The following is a 27,386-nucleotide window of genomic DNA, read 5'->3' on the forward strand; positions in this document are numbered from 1 at the left end:
CGAGAAAATATTTGCAAAAGACACTTCTGAGAAGGACTGTTATCCAAAATATACAAGGAAGTTTTAATTATAAACAAACAACCTGATTTTAAAAATGGGCCAAAGACTTTCTCAGATACCTCACCAAAGAAAACCTAGATGGCAAATAACCATATGGAAAGATGCTACACATCATATGTCATCAGGGAAATACAAATTAAAACAATAATGAGGGACTACTAGGTACATAGTACTACTATGTACCTATTGGAGTGGCCAAAGTCAAGAATACTGACCACCGAATGCTGACAAGGATGTGGAACAAGAGGGAATCTCATTAATTGTTGGTGGGAATGCTAAACGATACAGCTACTTTGGAAAACAGTTTGCCAACAAAACTAAACATACACTTACCGTACAATTCAACAATTGCACTCCTTGGTATTTACCTCAAGGGAGTTGAAGACTTATGTTCCCCCAAAATCTTCACATGAATGTTTACAGCAGCTTTATTCATGACTGTCAAAAGAAGCAACCAAGATGTCCTTCAGAATGGAAATGGATAAATAAACTGTGGTATATCAAGAAAATGAAGTATTAGGATAAAAAGAATGATCTATCAAACCAAGAAGACATGGAGAAAACTTAAGTGCATATCACTAAGTAGAAGCCAATTAAAGGCCAAATATATGATTCCAGCTATATGACATTCTGGAAAAGGCAAAACTATGGAGATAGTAAAGTGATGAATGGTTATAAGGGTTTGGGAGTGAGAGGAGAGAAGAACAGACAGAGCATAGATAATGTTTACTGCAGTGGTAATATTCTATATGATACTATAATGATGGATACATGCCATTAAGCATCCAACCCCACAGAATGTAAATGGCAAGAAGGAACCATAATATAAACTATGGACTTGGTTGATTATGATATAACAATGTAGGTTCATCAATTGTAACAAATATACTACTCTGTCAAAGGATGTTGATAATGGGGGAGATTATGAATATAGGGAAACAGGGATACATGGGAATCTCTGTACCCTCCTCTCAATTTTGCTGTGAAGCTAAAAACTGTCCAAAAAAATTAAATCTTTAAAAAATATATAATTAATACTCAAACACTTGCCAAGTTTTTTCCTTTATTAAAGCAGTTAGCTGACCACTATACACCCCTGAGATAGTCACTCTGATAGTATGTCAACCTTGAGGTCATAAAGCATTTGGGAACAGGGCAGCCCGGGTGGCTCAGCGGTTTAGCGCTGCCTTCAGCCCAGGGCCTGATCCTGGGGACCCAGGATCGAGTCCCACGTTGGGCTCCCTCCATGGAGCCTGCTTCTCCCTAGGCCTGTGTCTCTGCCTCTCTCTCTCTCTCCCTGTCGCTCATGAATAAATAAATAAAATCTTTTAAAAAATAACTTTAAAGCATTTAGGAACACTTTAAGCAAAAGAGGAACTCAGGCCAGGATGTGGCACAAGAAGAAGCAATAATCAGGACTTAAAGTTTTATCCATTCAGCTTAATTGTTCTTCATCTGAATTTATAAAAAGTTCATTCAAATAAGTGATTTGATTGATAATAGAAAACAAGCCTCTTTCCCTTCAACATTTTTAGTTGGGTCAAATTTATATTCAATTAAGTTTGAGAAGCGCTGCTTACTCAATACTACCTCTTTGAAATTCATACTGTTAAGAGACTAAAGAAATCTTTTGAATTTCAATTGATCCACTATACCAAATACATGACTACAGATCCTTTATTCTTTGTTAATATTCTATATATTCAGGTTCTATACATCATATTTTGAGAATATTATGCTAAAGGCACTCTTAAGTTAAAAAAAGCTACTATTTCAATTTCTCACACAAACCCCAAACCTGGAGTCTAATCCCAAACTCTTTAGTCTGGCTTTTTAAGGTCCTCCACAACATTTCTCAATCTAGTTTTGCAGCCTCATTTCCCATTATTCTTCTCATGAATTTTCTGCTCTAACAAAACTCTCTTATTCTTTGTTCCCTAAATAGTCTGTGTCCAATTCTGCCTCCCTATTTATATACATATTCTTTAGGAGGGTCTTGAATTTCATTAGAACTGAAGGAGATGTCAGAAGTTCTTAATTAGTCATTTAACAAATATTTATTGAGTGTTTGCTTTAACATTGTATCTCTTGGGATGCTCTGTTGCAAGCAACAGAAATAGGCTCTAGCTAATTTAAGAAGAAGAGGAATTTATTGAAAGGACATTCGGTAACTCAAAGAATTTCTGGGGGTCTAGAGAATAAGGCTGGAAGACTGTGCAGCCAGAAACACTACAGTAAGTCCACTGCACGATACATCCAGAGAAGATAGCATACTTGCTATCCCGTGTCCAAAAACTGTACCTTGCACTACCAGTACCAGCAACGCTGGTCCCTGCTACCTCTGGAAACTGAAGTAGTTCCCTCTGTGTCAAACACTCGTTGCCAGCATGGGTTCTGTATATTCTCTTCTTTCTACCAATAGCAGATTCAAGGACTGTCTGATGGGTGGAACTTGGACATTTGTCCATGTCCTAACTTTAAGGAAGACTGGGAAATCTGGCATCTGGCATTTTCATCTTCAATAGAAGGACCTGAGCTCTGCCTTCTAAGATAAGGGATTCCCCAAAGCAAGGAAGAAACTGTAGATGATGGGTGGTCAAAAAAAATGACAATTGTTAGCTATAGCTATAAGATAGATTACTGGGAAACACAAGAGTCTTTTCTATAACCTCCAAAAGAGTTTACCTAAGTGCACAAGAAAACAGATGAGATGATCAGAAAATAAGATAATTTAAAATAACATAATAAATTAGACTGCTTAATTAAAAAATACTAAAATTATTTTGAATATAACCAATTGTTAGAGACAAGTGTATTTGTACTTTATAGCTCCAAACCCTTTCTTTCTCAAGAGATTTGTTTCTAGAGCAAAATTTATGTAAATAAGCTCTGTTTCTCCCTGGAATCTTTCCACACATCCTCCCAGCTCCATTTTCTAAGTTTATCTGCTCAAAGACAAGCTCCTTGGTCACCAACAGGAATGATGCCCAGAACCAAACCCTTTATATATATATATATATATATATATATTTGATTAAGCAGAAATACCAACTCTATTTCTCTCCCCTGGGAAGACAGACAGACCTTAAGGCTAAAGAACCAGAAAATAGTGGCAGAAACTTAGGAATGGTTATAAGTTCTTGACCTGGAGTCAGACAGGAAGAAAATGTGCCTGGAGTCCTGAGAAATGCAACAGCACTCTTCTGCATTGTGTTTTTTACCTCCTTTCCTAAGGAAGGGCAGTGCTAGGCTGCACTGGGGAAAATCCATGCAGAGCCAAGAGTTGAGTGCTTTTCCAGTGCTATGTCAAGGTCATTGCTATACAGTGCGTTTGGAGCTCTGCTCCAGCAGTCAGCCAATGGCTACTCAGACTTAACAATGGAAGCCATGTGGGCAGAACTGGGGAAAAAATGGGTCATTTAACTGCTTAAGGGACATCTAAAGTCAGTTTTCAGGGCCTCCACCCTCAGCAGCCACCCAGTCCCCAGGCCTTGCTGCATTTCCATTTCCTTTTGATGCCATACAGCCTTCTTATTCTTCACCATCCTAGGAGTCAATTAGGCACCCAGAAAGAAGGGGAAAGTGAAAATAAAAACAGACAGAAATAATTAAGTGACAGCCTCACTCCTTCAAGGAAGAAAGGCCTGTGCAATACGACAGAAAATTGACTAAAAAAAAAAAAAAAAAGCTAACTTAACAGATTTTCCATTTACTAGCTGGGTGACATTTGGTAAGTCACTCTTCTTCCCTATCAACATCAGTAAAATGGGGTAATGTGAGACAACTAGTACAAAATTACAACAAACTGAAAACACCAGTGATCCCTCTACCTACAACTAGGTTAGTTCAAATACTATTTACATTCTGTGTTCCAGATGATACTTGGGAGTGCTTGCAGTTAAAGCTGCAGGTGATGAACAGTCGAAGGCCTTTTGCTCTGGCTCTTGTCTTTGTTTGCACCCATGAAGGTTCTTGAAGAAAAGTTCTTCTTTCCTCATGTTAGAGGGTATGGTGGAGCAAGAGGAGCTGTCCTGTAGTCTGGGCTTCTACTTCACCTGCTTGGATTCCCTCCTTTCCACATCACACACACTCTCTCTTCCATCCACTCATCCCTGAGAAAATATAATGATAGAGCAATAACTAATATTCTAACAAGTGCAATATAAGAGTATGCTCAGAATAGAGACCCTGAATGTAGATTCCCAGATGTGGAAATCCTAATTCTGCAATGTGCTTGCCCTATGACCTTAGACACATTATTTAACCTTTCATTACCCCAGTTTCCACATCTATAAAATAGGATAATCATAAACCTAACATAGAGGGTTGCTGTGAGGGTTAAATAAATTAATATACATAAAGCACTTAGAACAGGATCCAGCATAGAGCTGTTATTTTACATCATTAGATAATATTACTATTATGTTCACACACCAAAATGAATGTGGTTATATACAAAGTATCAATAAAAAAGAGGAAAAGTTATTGTGTATATGTGTGCATGTGTACATAAACATGGTTTTGTTGAGTCCTTACCTTAACTTTCAATCTCAGCACTATTACTGACTGATGGTCAGACAGCTTAGGTAAGATATCCAAGCACTAAGAAGTGGAGAGTTGAGATTCAAACCCAGGTCTTCTGGCCCCCAAACCCCTACAATGCATATTTTCCCTCCCCTGGGAAACCACCACCATTACTCAAAATATTCAGAATTCCTCTTTGAGACTTTCTTTCAGAAATCAATGAACTTGTTTTGAATTTCCTCAGCACTGGGAAAGCTTCTTTTGAAAAAGATTATCAGAAGGTTATCAGAAATTTTCAAAAGTCATTTATTGCTAAGGTGAATAGCCCAAATAGGTCATAATGTTTTGGTTTTTTTTTTTTAAGATTTTATTTATTTATTCATGACAGACATGGGGGTGGGGGCAGGGCAGAGACACAGGCAGAGGGAGAAGCAGGCTCCATGCTGGGAGCCTGATGTGGGACTCGATCCTGGTACTCCAGGATCATGCTCTGGGCCAAAGTCAGGCGCTGAACCGCTGAGCCACCCAGGGATCCCCAGGTCATAATGTTTTGAGCTAAAAATAAGGTATAATTAATGTTGTTAGGTGTCTGGTAAATTGACTCTAGAGACTATCCCCAGAGAAAAGTTCTAAAATGATTCTGAAAAATTCAGTATTATAGGAAAACTGCATTTCCCAACCCTCATGTGGTTACTTCGGTTCTGATATGCTTCTGTAGATGGGGTTTTTAACAGCTTGGTTGTAAGTTCTTGTATGCAAAAGAACATAGAGTAAGACAGTCTTACAGACTGTAAGATCTGAGGTCTGTGTTTCCATAGTGATGACTTCCTCTGTGGTCCCTGAAATATTCTTATGTCTCCAAGGTTCTACAAGGCCCAGGATCATTGTGGAGGTCAGAATGATAGTGGAAGAGGTACAACATTAAGATTGGCTCTTCTGGGCAGCCCTGGTGGCTCAGCGGTTTAGCGCCTGCCTTCAGCCCAGGGCCTGATCCTGGAGACCTGGGATCGAGTCCCACGTCAGACTCCCCGCATGGGGCCTGCTTCTTCCTCTGCCTGTGTCTCAGACTCTCTCTCTCTCTCTGTCTCTCATGAATAAATAAATAAAATCTTAAAGAAAAAAAAAAAAAGATTGGCACTTCCTCAAACAACATTTGAGTGAAGTGTTATCCCACTTAGTCCTTGCACCAGCTTGTTTCACTGAGAGGAAACCTAAGGCCCAAAATGGGTCCACAACCTACTGCATGTCCCACAGCTAGATGCATGGCCCTTGTGTCCAGATTCCCCTTCTTCACTATCTGTGGCTGAAGCAATGTTCCAAAAGCTCAGCCACAAATGCCTCTGTACTGGGTCCTTCAAAGCAGACTAGATTCATGGGCAGAGCAGTATAAGCAGGGGTATAATTAAGTAATTACTGAAGCTGTTCAAGGCAGAGCCAGGCCTCCTCACCCACTTGTTCCTGGCTCCAGCAACCTGTAAGATACCGAGAGATCATCCCCTTTCTGGAAGTGGTTTACTCAGAGGCCTGCACTCCAATGTGATGGAGCCCTTTGCCACCTCCTCCAGCCTCCAGGGCTTATGCTTCAGAGACTCTATCCCCACTTCTCCAGAAGTAGGCTGCCATGGAGAAGCTGCTGGCTGTGTTTATTCCCTTGATAAAATACACATTAATTTCAAGCTCAGCCAAATGGGCAAATTAAAAAGGGAACCATCCTCTTCTCAGATTCCATTTTATTTTATATCTTATTTACCACAGATGAATTTATACAGAGAAATGAGGAAAGAGAGGTGTGGGGGAGAAAGAGAAAAAGCGTAGCCAAGTTTGTACTTTAAAAATCACAATTATTCCAAGGAAAAAAATATTTGTAGATAAGAGCACATGTTCAAAAACTAGTTTGTTCCAAACCACATTAACTATTAATGTGGTTATCTGTCCACCTAACCTCTAGATTCTTAACCTCTAGATTCTTGACTTATTTCATTCCGCAGACTCTTTCCACCTTATAACTATTATAATTCACCTGTTAAAAGAAGAGCTTTGAAGTCCTGTTAATATGTGACTCTAGGAAAATCTAAGGTAGAGAGAAAACTTCAAGTCCTCAACCACTCTGGGGAACTTGGCTCTCTAAGGAGACATTGTTTTAAAACCAAGAACAAGCCAGAGATCACCAAGATTAAGTTTCACCCTTTGATTTCCAAATCCTAATCCGTAATTCATTAGAGCTAATTTTCCATACTCTTTTTTCTGTATATACTGGGGCATGAGGTGGGTTTCTCTTAGATGGAAGAAGAATCAGGGCATTGGTCATGAGGAAGGAAAAAGAGACCCATTTCATGAAGCTGCCAAAAAAAGGTCATGCCAGTAATAGCACGTATGATACAAACATGCTCCTGCATGCAGAATCATCATTTGTATGGGAAGTTGCTTATAAAGATGATGACATTTAATGTTTGGCATCTCAGCAGTTTTTACTTTGATTTTGGAAAATTGCCCAAAGTAAATAAGTCATTCACTATCTGGCTTGCTTGCCATTTTAATTATTGGGGGGTGGGGCAGGGGGAGCACTTTGCCTCCTATGTATGTGGTACCAGAGGCCTACTTAATGATTTAAAACTAACAAAATTGGTAGAACCCCAAAAATCTGTGATTAAACAATAACAGTCCACAGTGACCTTTTTTAAACTCCATATACAAGCCGGCAGCATACTCAGTTTGACAAATTTTAAACCTCTTCAAATGAAGTCTGAAACAGAAATTCAATAGGCTCTTAATTACATTTGCCCCAAAGGCAAAATGAACATTGTTCTGTTCCTCACACAGCTCCAGTTAAAGCTGGATTCTCACTACGCTGAGCCATTCTGACTTGAAGTGACCGCTGGCAGCAGCTCAGGTTTCTCTCACCTCCACTCAGAGGCTCTGAAGGTGAGCTGAGGGGAGAAGGAAAGTGGCTGGAGCTCTAGAACAGCAGTTCCAGGGGGTAAATAGGGCCCTTTTGTTCTGGGTAATTGAGTGGGTGATAGGAGGCAGAGGACAGAAGCCCAGGTAGCTGGGATAAGTGGAGACAAGGAAATTAGGAGGACTTGGAGGAGATACTATGAGGACAACTAAATGTTTCCTCTGCTCTTCCTTTCCTTCTGAAAAGGAAATAATGCACATTGCTCCTTGTTGCACATTCGGACTTGGGCAGTAACACTGTCACTGAGAAGAGCAGCTCGATCTAGATGCAGAGTTTGACCTATGGCTCCAACAACCATGACACCTAGTGAAAGGTGATAGATCAAATCACCCCTCTTGCTGATACAAAAAGAAGATTTTAACTTTTTGATGAAACTTCAAAAAAATTTCTTAAATCGTTGGACAATCTTGAAACTAAAAGCATGAAAAATATAGCTTTAGTTTTCCCCCATCGGCCAGGGAATCATGCATCTAATAATAGCTGGCTATCGAGCATAAAAGCCTACTCCCCTTTGCTTTGACTCTGGAAAACTCTGAAGCAGCTGCCTGACTTTAGAGTGCCCCATGAGCTCAGCTGAGGCCTTCAGTGCTGGTGCATGACAGCCAACTTCTCCCTCCATCCCTGCCTCCTTCCTCCCCTTCCTTACATAGGTACCAGTTCCAAGAGCATTGCCTAATAAACCTCTAGTCTGTCTACTTCCCAGGGAACCCCATCTGCACAGGGACTTCTTTCACTGAGTTCCCCTCTGTTTCTCACATCTTTGAACTTCCATTCTCATTTCTCTTTCCTCCTCAGCATATTCTATGCTCTCCCATGTTTAAAAGAAACTCAGCCAAAAAGCATATTAAGCATTCCTAAATTCTGTGTCATCCTCAAGTTAGGGCTGTTTTTTTCCTACATCCAAATTTCTTGTAGAACTAAATTGACATTGCCTTCACTTTGCTTTCTAAGTATAACACAGTGTGCCTTCATCCATCATTTCTTCTCTAAAATATATTTTTACTGAGGTTACCAGTGACATCCTATTTTTTAAAACCCCATGGTCACTCTTTAGCCTTCCCATACTTGACTTGGCTGTTGGCAGTGTGACTTTCTCCATCCTCCTTTGAAACTGTTGCCTGCCTACAATAGCATTCATGATTCTCTTTGCCCTGGACTTCCATGTCTCTCTTTGGCTATTCCTTTTCAGTCTTCTTCATGGACCTTTGTCAGTGAGTGAAGCCTCTTCTCAATCTACACTCTTAGGGCAAGTTGGCCATATCTACAGTTCCATCTACCACCTATGTGCTAATGACTCCCAAATCCATATTCCCAAACTCTACTTCTGTCTTGGGCTCTAAACCCTATATTTCTAACTATTGAGTGTTTCCCCATTTATTTATTGCCTTATCTAACACTGATTCCCTCTCACAGAAGTTCCTTCTTTCTGAGCTGATACCACAATACCATTCTTCCCACCAACAGAGCCTACAATGATCCTCTACTCTTCTTTCTAACCCATACCGCCCACTGTTCATCAGTGGTTTCTTTTTTGTAAATAGTGAATTCTTAAAAATATCCCTACTTTTCCTATTTTACTATTTTATTTCATACTTTTACTATCTCATATATTTCACTGAATGATGAATAGTACCTACCTGGAAGCTGAATCACCTAGACTACACCCTTCAAAGGCTTCTGCTTTGTCCTTTCTCTGGTCACATCCCTAATCCCATGTCAAGAAGTACCCAGGGCTAAGGAGACATTGCTGCCATGGGCCCACACACCCTAATTCTAGGCCAAGTTTCTGTAGCCAGGCCTGTAGATTCCCTATCCAGATGACCTAAGCCTACTTATGAAGGATTATTCCATAGATCCACCCTCCCAAGAGTATACTGCATCACTGGAGTACACATCTTAAAGCTTGAAGATGGCCAAGATATACCTGCCTCTAGTGGAGTAGGGAAATAGGTGGAGGTTGTCTACAGGGGCTGGATTATCCACGTACACATATGTGAAAAATTCCTGTGGTTCTAGGCTGAGGGAGCTATGAGCTTGAGGCCTCTGATTATACTTTCTCCCCCAGTTCTATAAATGTTGGGAGGAGGATGCTGGTTATGAATGATGTTTTATATGTATCAAGCAAAATGATGGGAACCAAAGATGAACTAGACATAATAACCACCTTCAAGAAGCTCAGAAACAAGGTGCCTTGGTGATTCTGTCAGTTAAACATATGACTTTAGCTCAGGTCATGATCCCAGAGTCCTGGAATGGACCCCTGCCTGGGCTCTCCCATTCAGCAGAGAGTCTGCTTATCCCTCCATGTCTGCCCCACCCCCATTCATGCTCAATCTCTCTTTCATATAAAAAAATAAAATCTTTAAAAACGAGAGAGAGAGTTCAGAAACATACAAGAGGGGAACATTATAAAACTAGATGAAGTCCATTTTACCAAATTCATGTTTAAGAAGTAGTGTAAGGAGGGAAAATCAAGCTCTGCAAGGTAACATGAGAAGACTTCCCATTTGGGATCACATATGAACTAGAAATTAAAGCTTGAGAATAAGTTTTTCAAGCTTGAGGAAGCCACTATAGCAAAGAAAACAGCAAATATTCAAGAAATAATGTGAACTGAGTGAGCTAGAAGCATGGAGTGGGGAGATGGCTGGAAAGGTAGCAAGGACAATCATGAAAAGTATTTCTCAAAGAGCTTATTACTCATTCCAGAAGGTAGTAGGAAATCTAATGACTTAAGGCAGGGGACTGATATGCTCCTGCCCTTACATTTTGAAAGACTTATTTTCTAGACTAGCCTCTTAAGGGGTCTCCTGTTCCCCCCCCACTTCTATATTACTCCTTGAGAATCCAGCCACTATGCTGCTGCCAAAATGATCCTCCTAAAAATACATTTTGGGTGCTATCACTCTTCTACTTCTTCCCATTGCCTACCGGTTAGAGTCCAAACTCTTTAATGCAGTTTCCAAGGCCCTTAATATCCTACCTCTGCTTGCCCTTCCAGTCTAATCTCTAGCACTCTCCCACATGCTTCTTCTATCATAGACATATCCAATGACTTGCGCCATCCAAAAGACACCTTGATCTCTGGTTACTTTGCAGCTATGCCCTTCCCCAACTTACTGGCCTGAACAACTGCTTACCTTTTGAGCAGCAAGGTATAGAGAAAAGAACACAGACTTTGATGTAGATTGATCAGGACTATATCCTGGCTCTACCACTTCCTGGCTCTACAATCTTGGGTAGATCATTTAAATTCTGAGCCTTGGCTGCCTTGCCTCTTTTATGGATGTAAAACCCATTTCCTAAGACTACTGTGAATATTAAATGTAGTAACATAGGTAAGTACCTGACATGAACACAGCAGGCTTCCCTTGGACTAAGCCCTCTGGATGCCCATGTCCATTAAACTATAGTCTTTTCCTACAAGTTATGCTTGCCTATTTTACATACCTGAAGTGTGCCTTGGTCCTTTGCTCTGACCCCAGCCTCATTCCTGTCAATATTCTTCATTCCAAAGGAGATCCTTTTCCCTCAAGCCCCAGCCACTGGCTAATGTCCTGCTCCAAACTCAGGGGATCCCCTGAAAGCACAATTCTGCCATTTGCCCAATGACCAGCTGGATCCCCCTCCTGAGGATCCATCATCTCCACTATCACACCACCCCCTGCTTGGAGGCATACGATAACACCATTATAAAGGAACTTATTGCACCTTTTGGGTATGATTTTGATTTGGTTACTATTCACCTAATAAGTTGTCTTACCTCCTAGTCCCAAATTCTGCCTACTTTCACCTTATTTCTATCCCCCCACCAAACAGCAAAAGATAAATTCCATGCTTTATGTCCATAAATAAGGTATCATTTATCTTTCAAATCACTATGATTGTGAGACTAAAAAGGCACAGAAGGGGTTAATTAGATGTGTATTCACCAATACATAAACCAAATAGCATCAGTCCTTTTTTGGGGGAGATGCAACAGAGACCAGGAAAGAAATTTCCTTCTTTATCCTATTTCCTCAATGGACTGTGGTTATATTGCCTTCAGCTGTAAAGATGTCTATCCTAATTTTAGTTTGTTTTACTCAGCTCCATCTGTTGTTGTGGTTCACCCAGAGGAGCATCCAGTCACTAAAAGAGAGAAAGAAAAACAGTGTTCTGCTGCCTGAAGTGCCCAAGGCGAAGAGCAGCTTCTGGCTGCTTCTGCCAAGGAGCTCTGCTGTGACATGGTACCAATGCTAGATGTGGGTGGAAGGTGAGGCAGCTGCATTTTGTGGTGCTTGTCATTCTTATTTGACAACTGTTTGGGTTTTAGAAACTTCTGGCATTGGGTTACAACACCCCACCCACTCTGTGTTGGTAACTACCACTTGTCCTCCCTATAAGAGGTCATGCCAACTCTGAGATGAGGCAAGGCCATGCTCAGCAGCCCTGGATGGCTCCTGCTCTGGCATGTGAAGGGCTTTCTCTTGCATCTGGCCAAATCCACAGCTTCCTGTGGTCCTCAGAATCAAGCACTTATGAGGGGGTTCAGGGGTCAGAATGCTGACTCTTCAGAGCCTGGCAACAGGAACAAAAACTTCCTTTTGCTTTTATCAAGTATATTGAATGTTAAAATGATCCTAAGTCATGTGCATTGCTGTGAGAGTCTATGTGTGTGCACTAGAGAGTGTGAACATATTTCTTCTGGCATTTGATAATGCATCACCATTTAAAGGAAATTCCCTTCAGCCTTTTTATTTCGCCATCATATAAGGCCTTCAGCCAGCTCACCGCATGAATCTCTCATGAGTAGGGTGAAATAGAAAAAAGGAACCAGGCCCACTTTCCCCTAGAAACATGACAATAATCAGAGAGAAAGGGTATAAAAATGCCCTGAGGGGCTCAAATATACTCACTAATATGTCTCCTCATGTTTTGCCTTAACCTCAACTTTGAGAATTATCCCTATTATCTGCTTAACATCTAAAAAATTAGTAATCACGAAGAGCTGCTGTCGCCCAGAGACGACTAAGTGGTGAGAGGCAGGACTCAAAGCTTGGTCTTTCAGCTTTGTGCCTTGTACACCATACAGCATTCCTCTCAATTTTATGCTATAGACCGCTGGCACAACAGAGAGATTCAGTCCTTTATAGTTCCTCCATTGGAACTATAATCCATTGGAATTATAATCCTCCATTGGAATTATAACTATAATACCAATGACTGGTATTATAGGCAGAACAGGCAAGGACAAAATCTCTACTTCCTACCTTTAAAAAAATACATAATTGTCTGTCTTGCGAGGTGAAATGGAGGAGAGAGTGGGAGTGTTCAAATGAAATTATGAGGATGTGACAGACTAAGGAAAAGAAATCCCAAATCTTTGGATGTTTGCTATTGACATTATTATTGAATTGTGGGACCCTAAAACATGCTTAGAGTTAATCCCAAAAAACTTGCATTAAGGAAAATGGCATTTGAATGCAATTAATGAAATGAAAAATTCTAACTCATTATTAAAAATTCTCTACCTGTTTCAAAGATATATTTTAGCCCAATTTGATATATAGGTGTTTAAGATTACAGAATTCATAAAACAAGGCATTAAGTATGGAATCTAAACTTTTCCCAATAAAATATACTTGCATTGGACAATTATACCCACATTTAGGTGTAATATTGCAGTCCTTGCTCTAGTATAAATGAAATCATAGGAATCAGTGCCAAGAGCTACTATCAATCAGAGACCCTTACAAATTTGATGAAAGGCAATGGAAAAGGAAAGAGAAGGAAGGGGGGCTCACCTTAAAATACAGATTCCAAGGTCAAGAGAGGACTGTGTAACTTTCTGAGCTATGCCCTCCCCAGGCCAGGTCTCGACAGTTCTTGCCAAATGTTTTCAAACCAATGAATCAAGAACTGGCCTTTTCCGTTCCAGCCTGTGGGAATGTGCTTCTGATTTTATAACAGAAGTCAGTAGAACAATGGGATTTGCTTCTTGAAAATTTGCTTTTTGGACACCAGTCCTGCAAAAACACCTATTTCTACTGGCTCCCCCAGTGGAGCTCCAAAAATTCTTATTTTTTAAAAAACATTAGGTCCTTGGTAGATAAATATACCGAACCTCTCCATAATCAGAACCAAGGCCGCCTACACATTTGGAACTCAAAGCCCTGGCTGAAGACTGCTGTTCTGATTCATACATGAGTAAAGGCCACATAGAAAGCATAGAGGCAAGCAAAAAGACAAACAGAAACTATGGAAGGCAAGTTCGTCTTTGGGTGCTTGGTCCAGACCAGATAACTCAGTGCCTAAAACCCTGGGCTGTGGAGGAAAACAATTCTGGGTTCAAATTCCAAATTGAACACATAAATTACTTGAACTCTTCAAACTTCATTGTCATCATCTGTAAAATGGGGGTGTCAATTGCACTACTATTTTATTTGTGGTGAGGATTAAATGAAAAAAAAAATGCACAGAAAGTACCAGCCACAGGGAATGTGGCATACAATATACACACAATATGGTTATATTGTATACACACATAGCAATGCTAAAACAGAGAACTCTTGTGTCTATGGAATGAATGTGGTGAATGAATGTGGTACTGTGTGAGGCCAACTCCAAAGGGTTCACTCTGATAGGCTTTGTTGCTGCCTCTCAGAAGAACAGTCATGTGTCTGAGAAAGCTGGCTCCAGGAGGGCCTCTAGACATAACTGACCAGGAAGCTAGAAAGTGATCCTTGTACATTCTCTAGACTCAGGTTTGAGGCAGGTCTGGTAATACACTCTGGCCTTGATTAGGGCAGATCAAGCTGACCAAGCTCCAGCCAGTGACTGTCACCTCCTCAGAAGAATTTGCAGTCTTTTTCTAAATAATTGTCCAATTAAATTATAAGTCCATCAATCTTTTTCTTAAAACATATAGATTTTTATTACTATTTCAAAATATCCCAGATGTGTAAATACAATTATTTATAGCCTTGTAAAAACATGTGCCAGATGAATAGAAAAGACTGCTGGTTTAGTTTGTTTTACTCTCACTCTGGTACCTCATGTGGTTCAGAGCTATTGCTTTCTGCCTGTTGTTAGCAACTAAGTATTTTCCAAATAACCAATTATTAGAATTGAGCCTCTTTGGTTTAATACACATGCAAAGAGAGTTGTGTATACAAATATAATTTAAAAGTCCCTCCATGGGTAAACATGAGGGGCCATCACAGTCGAAGTATTTGTTTCAATGCTTAAGTTATAGTTATGTGATCTTAGGCAGAAAATTTAGCTTTTCTGGATATCAGGTTTCTGAAATATAAATAAGTAGACTGACTTAGGTTCACAGATGTGTTTTATTTGGCCAACATTATTTTAGAAATGTGAGTGACTTTTCTAAGTATGCACTTTCCAGTTCCCACAGCTTAACCACCCCTAACATGGTCCAGCTGACTGCCTTTTCACATTTGCTTCACTTGCCCGGCTCTTGAAAGCATTTGGACTGCAGACCCTGGATGAGATGATCCAGAGGGCTTCCTCTAGCCACCAGACTCTGCTCTGCTGATTCTATCAAGTTGCTGAATTATTTAATTTCTTTGTCTGAAGAGTAAATAAAATCCTCATTCTTTTACAGTTAGGCTTGTGGACTTATCGGGAACAATTGGAGCATGGCTCAGACAAAAAGAAAAATCATTAGTTTCTGATAGGAAATTGAAGTTAAATCTCTTTGCAAATATTTTGGAAGATCCCTGCTCTTTAAGTCTAGATTGTTATCTGCAAGATATCGTATATTTCAGCCAAGCAACAACTATCTCTCTTTTTAAAGATTTGTACCTAAGACTCTCCCAAAAGTTTGTCTTTCTTCCTTTGTCTTTGGCTCTCTTATTAAGGATACTGGACAGATATCCCTGACAATTTAAGCTCTGAATGTGACAAGCAGAGATTTAAATTTGTGTGATTAAGCATCATGATTCCACAAAAGGATTACCTGAGCTTCTAGTTGCTTTGGGCTTATTGCCAACAGAAATTGAGCCAGACCCTCCTTTCAAATAAAGGCTTGAGCACCCAAAGCTAGAACTGAGAAGAGCAAAAAGGTCTTTGCTAGTATTTTTTCTCAAAGAATGCAATACGCTTCCTGCCAAACCAAGCTTAATGGCTCTGCCATACAAAAGCCATACATTTTATTGATCCAACTGGAATCCTACTGTGAGAGCACAACCTGGCCCACTTTAATTTCAAGAATAATACTCTTGAGGCAGTGATTTCAATTTTGGTTCCATTACCAGACTGCTGGAAATTGGGGGCAGTTACCTCAACTTCCTTCACCTGAATCTCATTCATCATTAATAGCAGAGCCACTGCTCTAAAACTGACAATAGCCTGGAACAATGCACATAATCACCTAGAGATTGTATTGAAATATTGATTCTTATTCATTGGGTCTGGAAGGGAACTTGAGATTCTGCATTATGACTACTCACAGCTGATGCCCAGTTTCCTGGTCTACAACAACATTTAGAGTAGCAAGGACCTAGAGAGCTTTGTTCATTTAAATTAGATGTTTATTTGCTTCTTAATGCCAAATTCTGTTCTATGCCCTGGGAATACAAAGATGCATGTGACACAACCACTTTTCTCAAAGAATTCACCATTTAGTGGAGGGAGCAGATACATAAATATCTAGCTATGATATACACAGTATTGTTGCAACAGGAATAAAGTACTCCAGAAGTCAAAAAGAATGAGAAATAAAATTATAACTACAATCAATGCACAAATACTCTTATCTCTAATGGATCTCCTTTTCTTCTTTGCCTGTGCATGCTCCAATAGGAAAAACAGACCTGTAACATAAAACCCCAGATAAAACCCCTTCTTCAACTGATATTCCCAAGAGGTCAAGCTTTGCACAAACTGCATATAAACAGACACTTTCAAAAGAGTAATTTTCAAAAAGGCAAAATCATGAGTCTCAGGCAAATACAATATCAATGTGTGTCAAATATTTCAGCAAATTAATATCACTCAAAGAACATTTGAGAAGCTATGTATTTATAAGTAATGTTAGGATAAGATTGCTGGATAGATTAAAAAAAAACTGGTCAATGTCCAACAGAGCCATTAACTGTAAGATTTTAGGTTATTTGTTCTATTAGAAAGTATTTGTATCTCTAGCAGATAAAAGCCTACTAGTTAGCATCTCCTTCTCTAAAGTTGTAAAACAGCCCAAATAACAGAAAGCCAAGCCCAACTCTGAAAGAACCCCTGGTATTCTCTTTCACTTGTTTTCAAGTTTCAGATAAAATTTCTGATTGTATACGCAGCCTTTCGAAAATTAACATGAAAGAAAGATCTCCCTTCACCTCAACCACTTCAAAAATTGCTCCAGGATCTAAATCTTCCTCTAGTTTATCTTACTGGATCTCATTCCCAGATAAAATTATCTACATTAATAATAATATCTACAACTTACTGGGGTAACAGGTTATGTGTTTTAGGTACATTATCTCTATTTTCACACCAGCACTTGAAGTAAGAACTATTCCTACTTGAAGAAATAGTCTCAGGGAGGTTAGATGATTTACACAATGATACTCAACTTACGGTAGAACTAGGGTTCAAATACAATAATACAACTACAAAAACAGTAAGTATTTAGAAAACAAATGTGAAGCTATCTTGCTAGATAAGAGAAAGCTGTATTTGGGAACAATGTGATTTGAAAGATTTTTTTCCACGATGCACATTATCAGCATTAAAGCTAACCCTTTCAGGTAAAGGTGCTGCCCTCAGAATTCATATCAAAAATAAAATAATACTTGATAGAAAATGAGTGGATACACATGGAGAGAGTAATGCTTAGGGGACATATACTGGGGCATACTGCCACAAAGGGAACTGGTATATCAGACTCGAGAAGCCTTAACAGAGCTGAGTAAGGCAGGGTCTGCTCATATAATCTCCATCTCCAGCTGCCTCCTTGCTTCTGGCTGCATAACCGGTTCAGGTCTTCTGGCACCACTACACCTATTTCTAAGGAACTGAGATGAATAATCTAATTGACAATGATCCTACTTTCTGGAGGAGTACTTCCTGTCTGCTACCCAGCCACCTTCTCTGGATAAGGTTCCCAAGGGCCTTTAATATAGTTTTTCTTCTTAGGGTAAGTAAAGGAACTCTTAAAACAACAAAGAAATGCTGGATAGGGCAGAGGGAAAAGGTAGTCTCTATCACACAAGAGCTACATGAGTCCTGGCAGAAAAGGGGATGCCACTTTGGTGGCAAATGGTCACTCCTATTATTAGAGTTCTCTTAGACACTCGTTAAAATGCATTCTCCTGTGCCCCATTCATACTTACTAATCAGAAACTCTAGGATGGAGTTCAGGAATCTTCAATTTTTAATAGTCTCTCCTGGTCATTCATCTGAAAACTTTTTTGTCTTCAATCACTAGTTGTTACCTGGCTTCACATGAAAATCACCTCGGCACTTCCCAAAACAGCATGCCCTCGCTTGAGATCTGCAGTTTTTAAGTTCCCTAGGAGATTCTAAAGTAAAGCTAGGATGGAAAAACCATTGTTTTAAAATTTGACACGTCTCAAACTTCAATGTGCATTCAAATCATCTAGGAATCTTGGTAAAATGCAAATTTTGTTGCAGCAGGTCTCGAGTGGTTGTGAGAGCCTACATTTCCAAAAAAATTCCCTGGTGATGCAGATATTGCTGGTCCTCGACAAACTTTGAGCACCAATGTACTACTCCATCACTGATTCTTCACTTTGGCTGATTAGTACATCACTTACAGAAACTATATTAGCTTCCCATGACTGCTGCAACAAACTACCACAAACTTGCTGGCTGACAACAACGCAAATTTATTCTTTTACAATCTAAAAAGTCAGATCCAAAATCACTTTCACTGGGTCAAATGAACATGTCTGTTTGGCTGTGTTCCACCTGGAGGCTCTAAGGAAAAATCTGCCTCCTTGCCTTATTCCAACCTCAAGAGGCTGCCTATATGTTCTTTGGCTTGTGGCCCTTTCTACCATTTTCAGTCTCTGTTTTTATGTCATTCTCTGCTTCTGACGCTTCCTCTTTTAAGGAATTTTGTAATTATATCAAATAATCCAGGATAACCCTCTCATCTCAAGATTCCCAATCACATGTGCAAAGTCTCTTTTGCCATATAAAATAACAATCACATACATACCTACTCCTCTCAAACTATTCCAAAAACAGGAAAGAAAAGAAAACTTCTGAATTTATCCTGAGGCCAGCATTACCCTGATATTAAAACTAAATGAAGACTCCACTAAATAAAGAGAACTATCGGCCAATATCCCTGATGGACATGAATGCAAAAATTCACAATAAGATATTAGCAAATTGGATCCAACAGTACGTTAAAAAAAATCATTCAGCATGATCAGATGGGATTTATTCCTGGGCTACAAGGGGGTTCAAAATTAACAAATCAATCAATGTGATATACCACATTAATAAAAGAAAGGAGAAGAACCACATGATCATGTCAATAGATGCAGAAAAAGCACTGACAAAGTGCAACATCCATTCATGATAAAAACTCTCATATGTGGAATATAAGAAATAGTGAAAGGGACTATAAGGGAAAGGAGGGAAACTGAGTGGGGAAAAATTCGAGAGGAAGACAAACCATGAGAGACTCCTAACTCTGGGAAACAAAGGGTTGCAGAAGGGGAGGAAAGTGGGGTGAGGGGCTGGGGTAACTAGGTGATGGGCACTAAGGAGGGCCTTGATGGGATGAGCACTGGGTGTTATACTATATGTTAGCAAACTAAATTTAAATAAAATATTACAAGAAAAACTCTCAACAAAGTAGAGATAAAAAGAACACACCTACAAGAATAAAGGCCATACATGAAAAAACTACAGCTAATAGCATCTTCAATGGGGGAAAACTGAGAGCTTTTCCTCCACATTCAGGAACAAAATAGAGATGTCCACACTCACCACTGTTATTTAACATAGTACTGGAAGTCCTAACCTCAGCAATTATACAACAAAAAGAAATAAAAGGCATCCAAGTTGGCAAGGAAAAGTAAAACTTCCATTATTTGTAAATGACATGATACTGTATATAAAAATCTCCAAAAGACTCCACCAAGAAATTGCTAGACCTAATACATGAATTCAGTAAAGCTGCAGGATATAAAAGCAACATATAGGACTCTGTTGCATTTCTGTACACCAGTAGGGAAGCACAAAAAGAGAAGCTGAGGAATCAATTCCATTTATAATTGCACCAAAAATAATAAGATACTTAGTAATAAACCTAACCAAAGAGGTGAAAGATCTATCTGTACTCTGAAAACTATAAAATAATGGTGAAAGAATTTGAAGATGACACATAGAAATGGAAAGACATTCCATGCTCATGGATTTAAAGAATAAAAATCGTTAAAAATGTCTATACTGTTCAAAGACATCTACACACTTAATGCGATCCCTATCAAAATACCAACAGCATTTTTCAAACAATCCTAAAATTTGTATGGAACTACAAAAGACCCCTGAATAGTCAAAAGCAACTTTGAAAAAGAAAAGCAAAGCTGGAGGCCTCACATTTCCAGACTTCAAGTTACATTACAAAGCTGTAGTGACCAAAACAATATGGTACTGACACTAAGTTCAATAGAACAGAATAGAAAACCCAGAAATGAACCCATAGCTATATGATCAATTAATCTTCAACAAAGCAGTAAACAATATTCAATGGGAAAAAGTCTCTTCGCCAAATGATGTTAGGAAAACCAGGCAGCTACATACAAAAGAACATAGAAAAGAAATGGGACCACTTTCTTATACCACACACAACAATAAATTAAAAATGGATGAAAGTCCACCTAAAATGTGAGCACGAAACCACAAAAATCCTAGAGGAGTACACAGGTGTAACCAGTATGACAATGGCCATAGCAATTTCTTTCTACATATGTCTCCTGAGGCAAGGGAAACAAAAGCAAAAATAAACTATTGGGACTTCATCAAAATAAAAAGTTTATGCATAGTGAGGGAAATAATCAACAAACTAAAAGGCAACCTACAGAATGGGAGAAGATATCTGCAAATGACATATCCAGTAAAGGGCTAGTATCCAAAATACAAAGAACTTAGAAAACCCAATACCCAAAAAACGAATAATCCAACTAAAAAATGGGCAGAAGACACAGACATTTCTCCAAAGAAGACAAACAAATGGCCACCAGACACATGAAAAGATGCTCAGCATCACTCACTATCAGGGAAATACGAATCAAAACTACAGTGAGATACACCTCACACCTGTCAGGCTAAAATCAACAATACAAGAAACAACAGGTGTTGGCAAGGATGTTGAGAAAGGGGAACCCTCTTACATTGTTGGTGGCAATGAAAACTGGTGCAACTACTGGAAATGTACAGAGGTTCCTCAAATAGTTAAAAACAGCTACCCTACAATCCAGCAATTACACTAAGTATTCACCAAGAGCATACTAAAACACTACTTCAAAGGGACATATGAATCCCAAATGTTTATAGCAGCAGTGTCTACAATAGCCAAATTATAGAAATAGCCCAAGTGTCCATCGACCAATGAATGCATTAAGAAGATATGGTACATATATACAATGGAATATTACTCAGCAATAAAAAAATGGAATCTTGCTATTTGCAACAGCATTGATGAAGCTAGAGAGTATTATGCTATGTGAAATAAATCAGAGAAAGACAAATTCCATATTATTTCACTCATATATGGAATTTAAGAAACAAAACAAATGAGCAAATAGGAAAAAAAGAGAAAGAGGCAAACCAAGAAACAAATTCTTAACTGTAAAGAACAAACAGAGTTACCAAAGGTAGGGTGGGTAGGAAATGGGTTAATTAAGGAGGGCACCTTTGTGATGAGCACCAGGTGTTTTATGAAGTATTGTATCACTACATTATACACTGGAAATTAATATTACGCTGGATTTAACTAACTGGAATTTAAATAAAAAATAAAATAAAATAATAAAATTACATTTACAGGCTCCAGGGATTAATATGTAGATATCTTTTAGGGGTTGGCAGGCATTATTCAGGCTACCATAGAAGGTTTTTTTGTTTTTAATTCTGAAGCCTGGACCTTACAGTAAAGATTCTCATATGTTTGGTTTAGGAATGAGGCCAAGGCATAGGCTATTAAAAGGTGAAGATGGTGATGCAGAGGAGTTTTGACAAACACCGTTCCAGGTGGGCCAGCGTGTGCTGCTGCTGGGCCTTCCATCTCTCTTTGCCACTGATTACTCCTTGGATTTCCACTCAAAGACTATGACACATAAACCTAGGCCTTGAAGGAAAGGCAAGGAAGGCAAATTTTAGTTATTCCTCCTCCTCAGGAGGCCTTTGCAAGTAGAAGTCAGATTCCTGCCCTTTGTCCCAGGAAATAAAGATATGGGGTTGACTCAATGCTTCTTCCTGAACAGGTCTTGCATGTTGGTGAGTTTCTTTTTAATTTGGCATTTATGGTATTCCTAGCCACTTCTCAACCCTTCTAATTATAACCCAGATCTCACTCCATTTTTTCAGCTAGGGTTTAAAAGCTAAGAATTCTCTTGAAGCAGCCAACTATTAAAATTTCATAGCCTTTTACAAAATATCAGTTGACAGAGGTTATTATGAAATACTGCCTAGTATAATTAAAATTACACTGCAATTGTCAACACCCATGAGTCAAGCACACTGTGTGAAGTGATAGTTAGGATCGCACAGTCTGTTCCCTAGCTGGCTAACCAGGCCTGGGACTTTCCTAATCTATCTCTAAAACCTGAGGGCTTTGCCATCAGCTACAAGGTGCAAAGGCCAGCCACTCCACCAGAAATTGAGCTTGTCCCGCTTGTGACTTATGCTCTAGTGTTCACATCCAACAGTAATGCTAGCTGTCTACTATACCTTCCTGGTGGACTTCCGGAACAGCTTTGAACAGGGGCCAGGTGTTCCATTTCTCCTTTATGACTTCTGCTACAGTGATGAAAACAAGCCTTTGTTTGTGACTCTCAGCATGACTATGTGTCTGGGATGAGCATGGTCTTGACTCATCCTTGAGAATATCCTATCTTTAGCCTCCTATTACCACCAAAGTTCTCCAAGAAGGGTGTCTGGATATTTCAAATCCCCCAATACTGTAGACTAACTTAAGCTGCCATCCTCATCTCTATTCCCTTGAAGATCACCAATCCTATCCTTTTGGCTGACTCCCATTATCTATTTTCTATCCATACTCTCTTTAAGCTCTGTTTTCAGTTTCATGCTGTTGACCTTTGCAAAATGAAATCCAAATTTCATTTTTAGGGCCTACAGCAGCATCTGGGCCCTGACTACATTTCTAGTTTTATCTCACATGCTTTTCCTCCTCAGTCTCTAGTCTTCAGTCTCCCTGGCTACCTGCCAGCACTTCCAGCCTTCCGGGCTCTTCTTCCCTCTGACAGGAGGCTTACTCCACCCTTTTCATACAGCCAAGTTCTTCAGCTGAAATGACACCTGGTAAAAGAGGTCTTCCCTAATCCCTCTAAAAGGACAAGTCATGGACCCTTAATACCCTCTATCACAGCATCCACCTTATCTTCTTCATCAATGGTATTATTTGAAGTTACTGATTAGTTTATTTATTCACTTGCTCCATTTGTTTTTTTTCCAGGAGATGCTGAATTCCATGAGGGTAAGGAACATATCTTTCTTGTTTATCAAATAAGATCTAGCAACAGAAGCTGAATATATAGACTTATTGACTAGCCCACTCTGTATCACTTCTCCTCCCTTGGCTCTGAGGTGTTTTATTCTTCTGTTCTTCCCTTGAAATTCCTTCCCTTGAAATTCCTTCCCTTCATCTGTCTCCTTTGCCATTTCTTAAGATTTACCCTCAGCCCCCACTCTTCTCAGGAACTTGGTTCATTCATGAACAACTTCCTCTTCAGCTCTGAGAGACACATCTCTATCCCACTACTCCCTAGTGGCTGACATCCAGCTCTCAGTGTCTCCATTTTGTTGTGCTGGACATTTCTATCAGGGTGGTCAGCTTTTCCCCTAAATTACCTTTTCTCCTAACTTCCTTATTTCTCCTCATGCTGTCTCCACCTCTTTGGTCATTTAGGCCAGAAAGCTCAGCATCATTTCTAATTTCCATCCTCTACCTCCATCCAATTGGATAAAGGGCAGCACAATAGCTACCCATTTACCTCTGCCACCGTTCCTGTTCAGATCCACATCACCTATTCACCGTACTGTAGAAATCACCACTGAACTGATTCCCAGCAACAGCCTCTCTGCATCATGATTCATTGTTCTGTAACTGGATTAATCAACATGAACTCACCTTCACTGTATGACTCCAAATCTCAAAAACTTTCAGTGGCTCCCCACTGACTGTGGTAAAGTCCAAACTCTTTGGCCTGACAATCAGGCCCCAGGTTCCCTTTCTCACTGGCTATTACTGCCCTATCTGCAGTTTCCTTGTTCTTATTGGACAGTGTAGCTTCCCATTTCTATTTCTCATTCCCTCTCCGAATTCTCCCACCTCTAATTCTTTGCTTTTCTCATTTTCTTCATCTAAAATGCCCTCCTTCATCTTCTCCTGACAGACTATTTCAAGAGGCACTTCTAAGGCTACCTTGTCAATAACAATTATTTTTCCTGATTCTGTACAGCAAAGGTGATTACCTCCACCTCCTGACTGGCATGGCTACCTTCTATGCCACATTTCTGTGAATACTAGTTATTTGAATACCTGTGTCTCTTTGGGACTATATTTACATTTTTGAGCATTAAAAAAAAAGCAATGACTTAAATGTCATCACTCCTTTAATACACATGTGCATACACACACACACACACACACACACACACAGAGGCATGTTGAGAGTCCTTAATAAGAACTGTAAACAATAACCATCCTCAAAATAGTCTATAGAGAACTTATTGTCACACAAGAAAGGATGGAGCAAGTTTATATTATACGGATGTCAGAGTAATGCTGTGGCTTATTCTCTATAGAGGTTGGACTTTTAATCCTAAACTAAACTAAACTCTAAAAAGCCCATGTGATCATATCTCCAACCATGATTTTACTACTAAATTCATCCTGAGATGAATTTATGGAAATAAGCCAGTCTAGATCTAGAAGAAAATACACTGTTTACCTAAGAGGTTAGACACAAAGCCTGAGTGAGCACAGCCTTCATCAGTACTGACCCAGTGAGGTTGTATAGGCAGCATGACATGGAGTGTTTGCCAGAGGAAGCTGGGGACTTTCATCAGCAACAAATGTTTCTCACCTCTGAACTCATGTGGCACTTTTCATCATTCATCTTTAGGAAACTTAAACAGAGGACATGTCAAATAATCAGTGTTGTCCCCACTGGCTAGTGCTCACCTGATACATAATGGACGCTCAATATTTCCTTGAAGAAAGAAAGAATGAATGAACTTCTCTAACCCTTCCCACCTGGCAAAGTCCATATATTCTAATAATATAAGATACATCTTTTCTTCCCACTAGTGACATCCCACCTGCAGCCACTACTGCTCACTTGGAAGTTCTACCCAGGGACCTGGCATTATAAGGCTCTTGCTCCACATGAAAAGTTTCTCTCGACCTAAAGTTCTGTATGGGGGGTAATGAAAAAAGAAAAGAATTTAAAATCAAAGTGACCTAGTGCTATGTCCCAGTTCTGTGACCTTAGATCTATGTTGTCCAAAATGGTAGTCACTGGCCACATTGACTATTTAGATCTAAATTAATTAAAATTAGATAAAATTAAAAATTTACTTCCTCAGTAGCATGAGCCACATTTAGGTGCTCAATAGCCACATGAGGTTAGTGGTTTCCATAATGGACAGAGTAAAGAGAATATTTCTTACATTGCTAAAAGTTCTATTGGATAGAACTCCCACTGACAAGTCACTTAACTTCATTGGAGCCTCAATTTGCTTATTTTTGAGCAGCAATTTAGTGGGACTAGATGGCACCTCACACTCTTTATTCCTTTAAAAATTTTGGAAAGTCTAGATTCTAGGACTTTCTTTTGAAGCTCTAGAATACAGCTGGTTTAGAATAGAATGGAATAGAATAGAATAGAATAGAATAGAATAGAATAGAATAGAATAGAATAGAACAGAACAGAACAGAATAGAATAGAATAGAATAGAATAGAATAGAATAGAATAGAATAGAATAGAATAGAAAAATGGCCTGAGAATAAGGGCAAAAGGAGTTTAACCAACCAACAAGCTCAGGGCAAGCCTTGGGAAAAGTGGAGAAGTTGGCTTTGGTGAAGTGCCTTGCAGCTTGCACTTCTCTCAAACCTATTCTCAGCTTCAAAAATTAGATTCAGCTCTTTGGACCTGCTCTCTGCTAGGAGACAGCTGGCTTAATCTGGTCAACTAAATACCACTGCATTTTAGCATTGATGCCTAAAGGGTCCAAAGTCACTGCTCATATGCTGCAGGGCATGAGCAAAAGGCAGATTTAGCAAAGCTCAGAGCTAGCCCTTAATCAGTTACTGCCCATCTATGCAACTTTTGATGAATCACATGATAGGGCACAATTTACTTATGTATAACATTATGCAAGTCTATGGGCTCCAAGGACATCCCCAAATCCAAGATTCCAGATTGTAGCATTCAATTTTCCAAACAAGGGGATCCCTGGGTGGCACAGCGGTTTGGCGCCTGCCTTTGGCCCAGGGCGCGATCCTGGAGACCCGGGATCGAATCCCACGTCGGGCTCCTGGTGCATGGAGCCTGCTTCTCCCTCTGCCTGTGTCTCTGCCTCTCTCTCTCACTCTCTCTGTGACTATCATAAATAAATAAAAATTAAAAAAAAATTTAAAGATTTTCCAAACAAACAATAGGCCCATAGGGAAGTTGCATTTTGAAGGTAGAAGGAAAAATTTGCACTGGCTTTAGGAGAGATTAGCTAGGTTGTCCATGGAGAAATGGGGTGAGGAAAAAAGGGGTATTCTCCTTTCTGAAGCCTTAGGCTAGGTACTACAAAACAATCTGTCTTTGTTTCTGGTTGAGCTCCCTCCTGGTGATGAGTCATACAGCGGAAAAGGTGTGTTGGGTGCCTGCCTGCCATGTCTGGTTAATGCAACTCCTTATATGGTATTTGTTTTTCTGACAGGTGACATGTTCCTGGATATGGAGCTTACTTTAAGGCAGTTCTTCAGGTGACACTCAGAGAATGTCTGTCTTCTTTTATTTAGTTTCAAAAATAGCCTTTTCACTGGAAGTTTCCTTCTGGACATGCCAGCTGCCAGAGCTCTTAGGACCACAAAAGTAGCTCAGATTTAGGGACCAAAGATAGGGTCCCTTCCTCTCCCATAAACAGGCTCATGTTCTCTGAGAAGAAAGCATTATGAAGGTGGGAGTGTTTTCTATTTCATGTGTAAGGGCCAGTTATTGTGATGACCATGTTATGTTTCTTGCCACGCTGTCTCTAAGCCTTACAACTGACCTGCAAGGTAGGCATTATTACCTTCCCTACTTTACAGTTGAGGGGAATGAGGGTAAATAACTGACCTAAGGCTACTCAAGCAGACATGGCTGACCCAAGACTAGAACCAGTTCTAGGAGGCTTCAATACCCATGATCTGGCTCCCAAAATACTGGAACCCTAATAGATGAGTGTAAGGTCTAGCCATTGGAAAGTTTGAGGAAAAGCCTATCAAAGGAATATATTAATTTCTTATGGCTGCTGTAACAAATTAAACAAATTTAGTGACTTAACAATACCAATTTATTCCTTTAGAGTTTTAGAAGCTAGACGTCTGAAATCAGTTTCACTGAGTTAAAGTGTGGATAGAGTCGGTTT

General features: G+C 39.6%; 1 long non-coding RNA gene across 1 annotated transcript in view; it reads right to left on the reverse strand.

Moving 5' to 3' along the window:
• Positions 1-393: 393 nt before the first annotated feature.
• The window catches only part of LOC140597942 (uncharacterized), a 128,950-nt gene continuing 101,957 nt past the window's right edge, over positions 394-27,386 (reverse strand). The window contains exon 4 of the long non-coding RNA XR_012000015.1: positions 394-498. This is a non-coding gene — a long non-coding RNA (uncharacterized lncRNA). The remainder of the gene's footprint in view (positions 499-27,386) is intronic.

The sequence above is a fragment of the Vulpes vulpes genome, chromosome 2 (assembly GCF_048418805.1).
Source record: "Vulpes vulpes isolate BD-2025 chromosome 2, VulVul3, whole genome shotgun sequence".
NCBI classification, from domain to species: Eukaryota; Metazoa; Chordata; class Mammalia; order Carnivora; family Canidae; genus Vulpes; species Vulpes vulpes.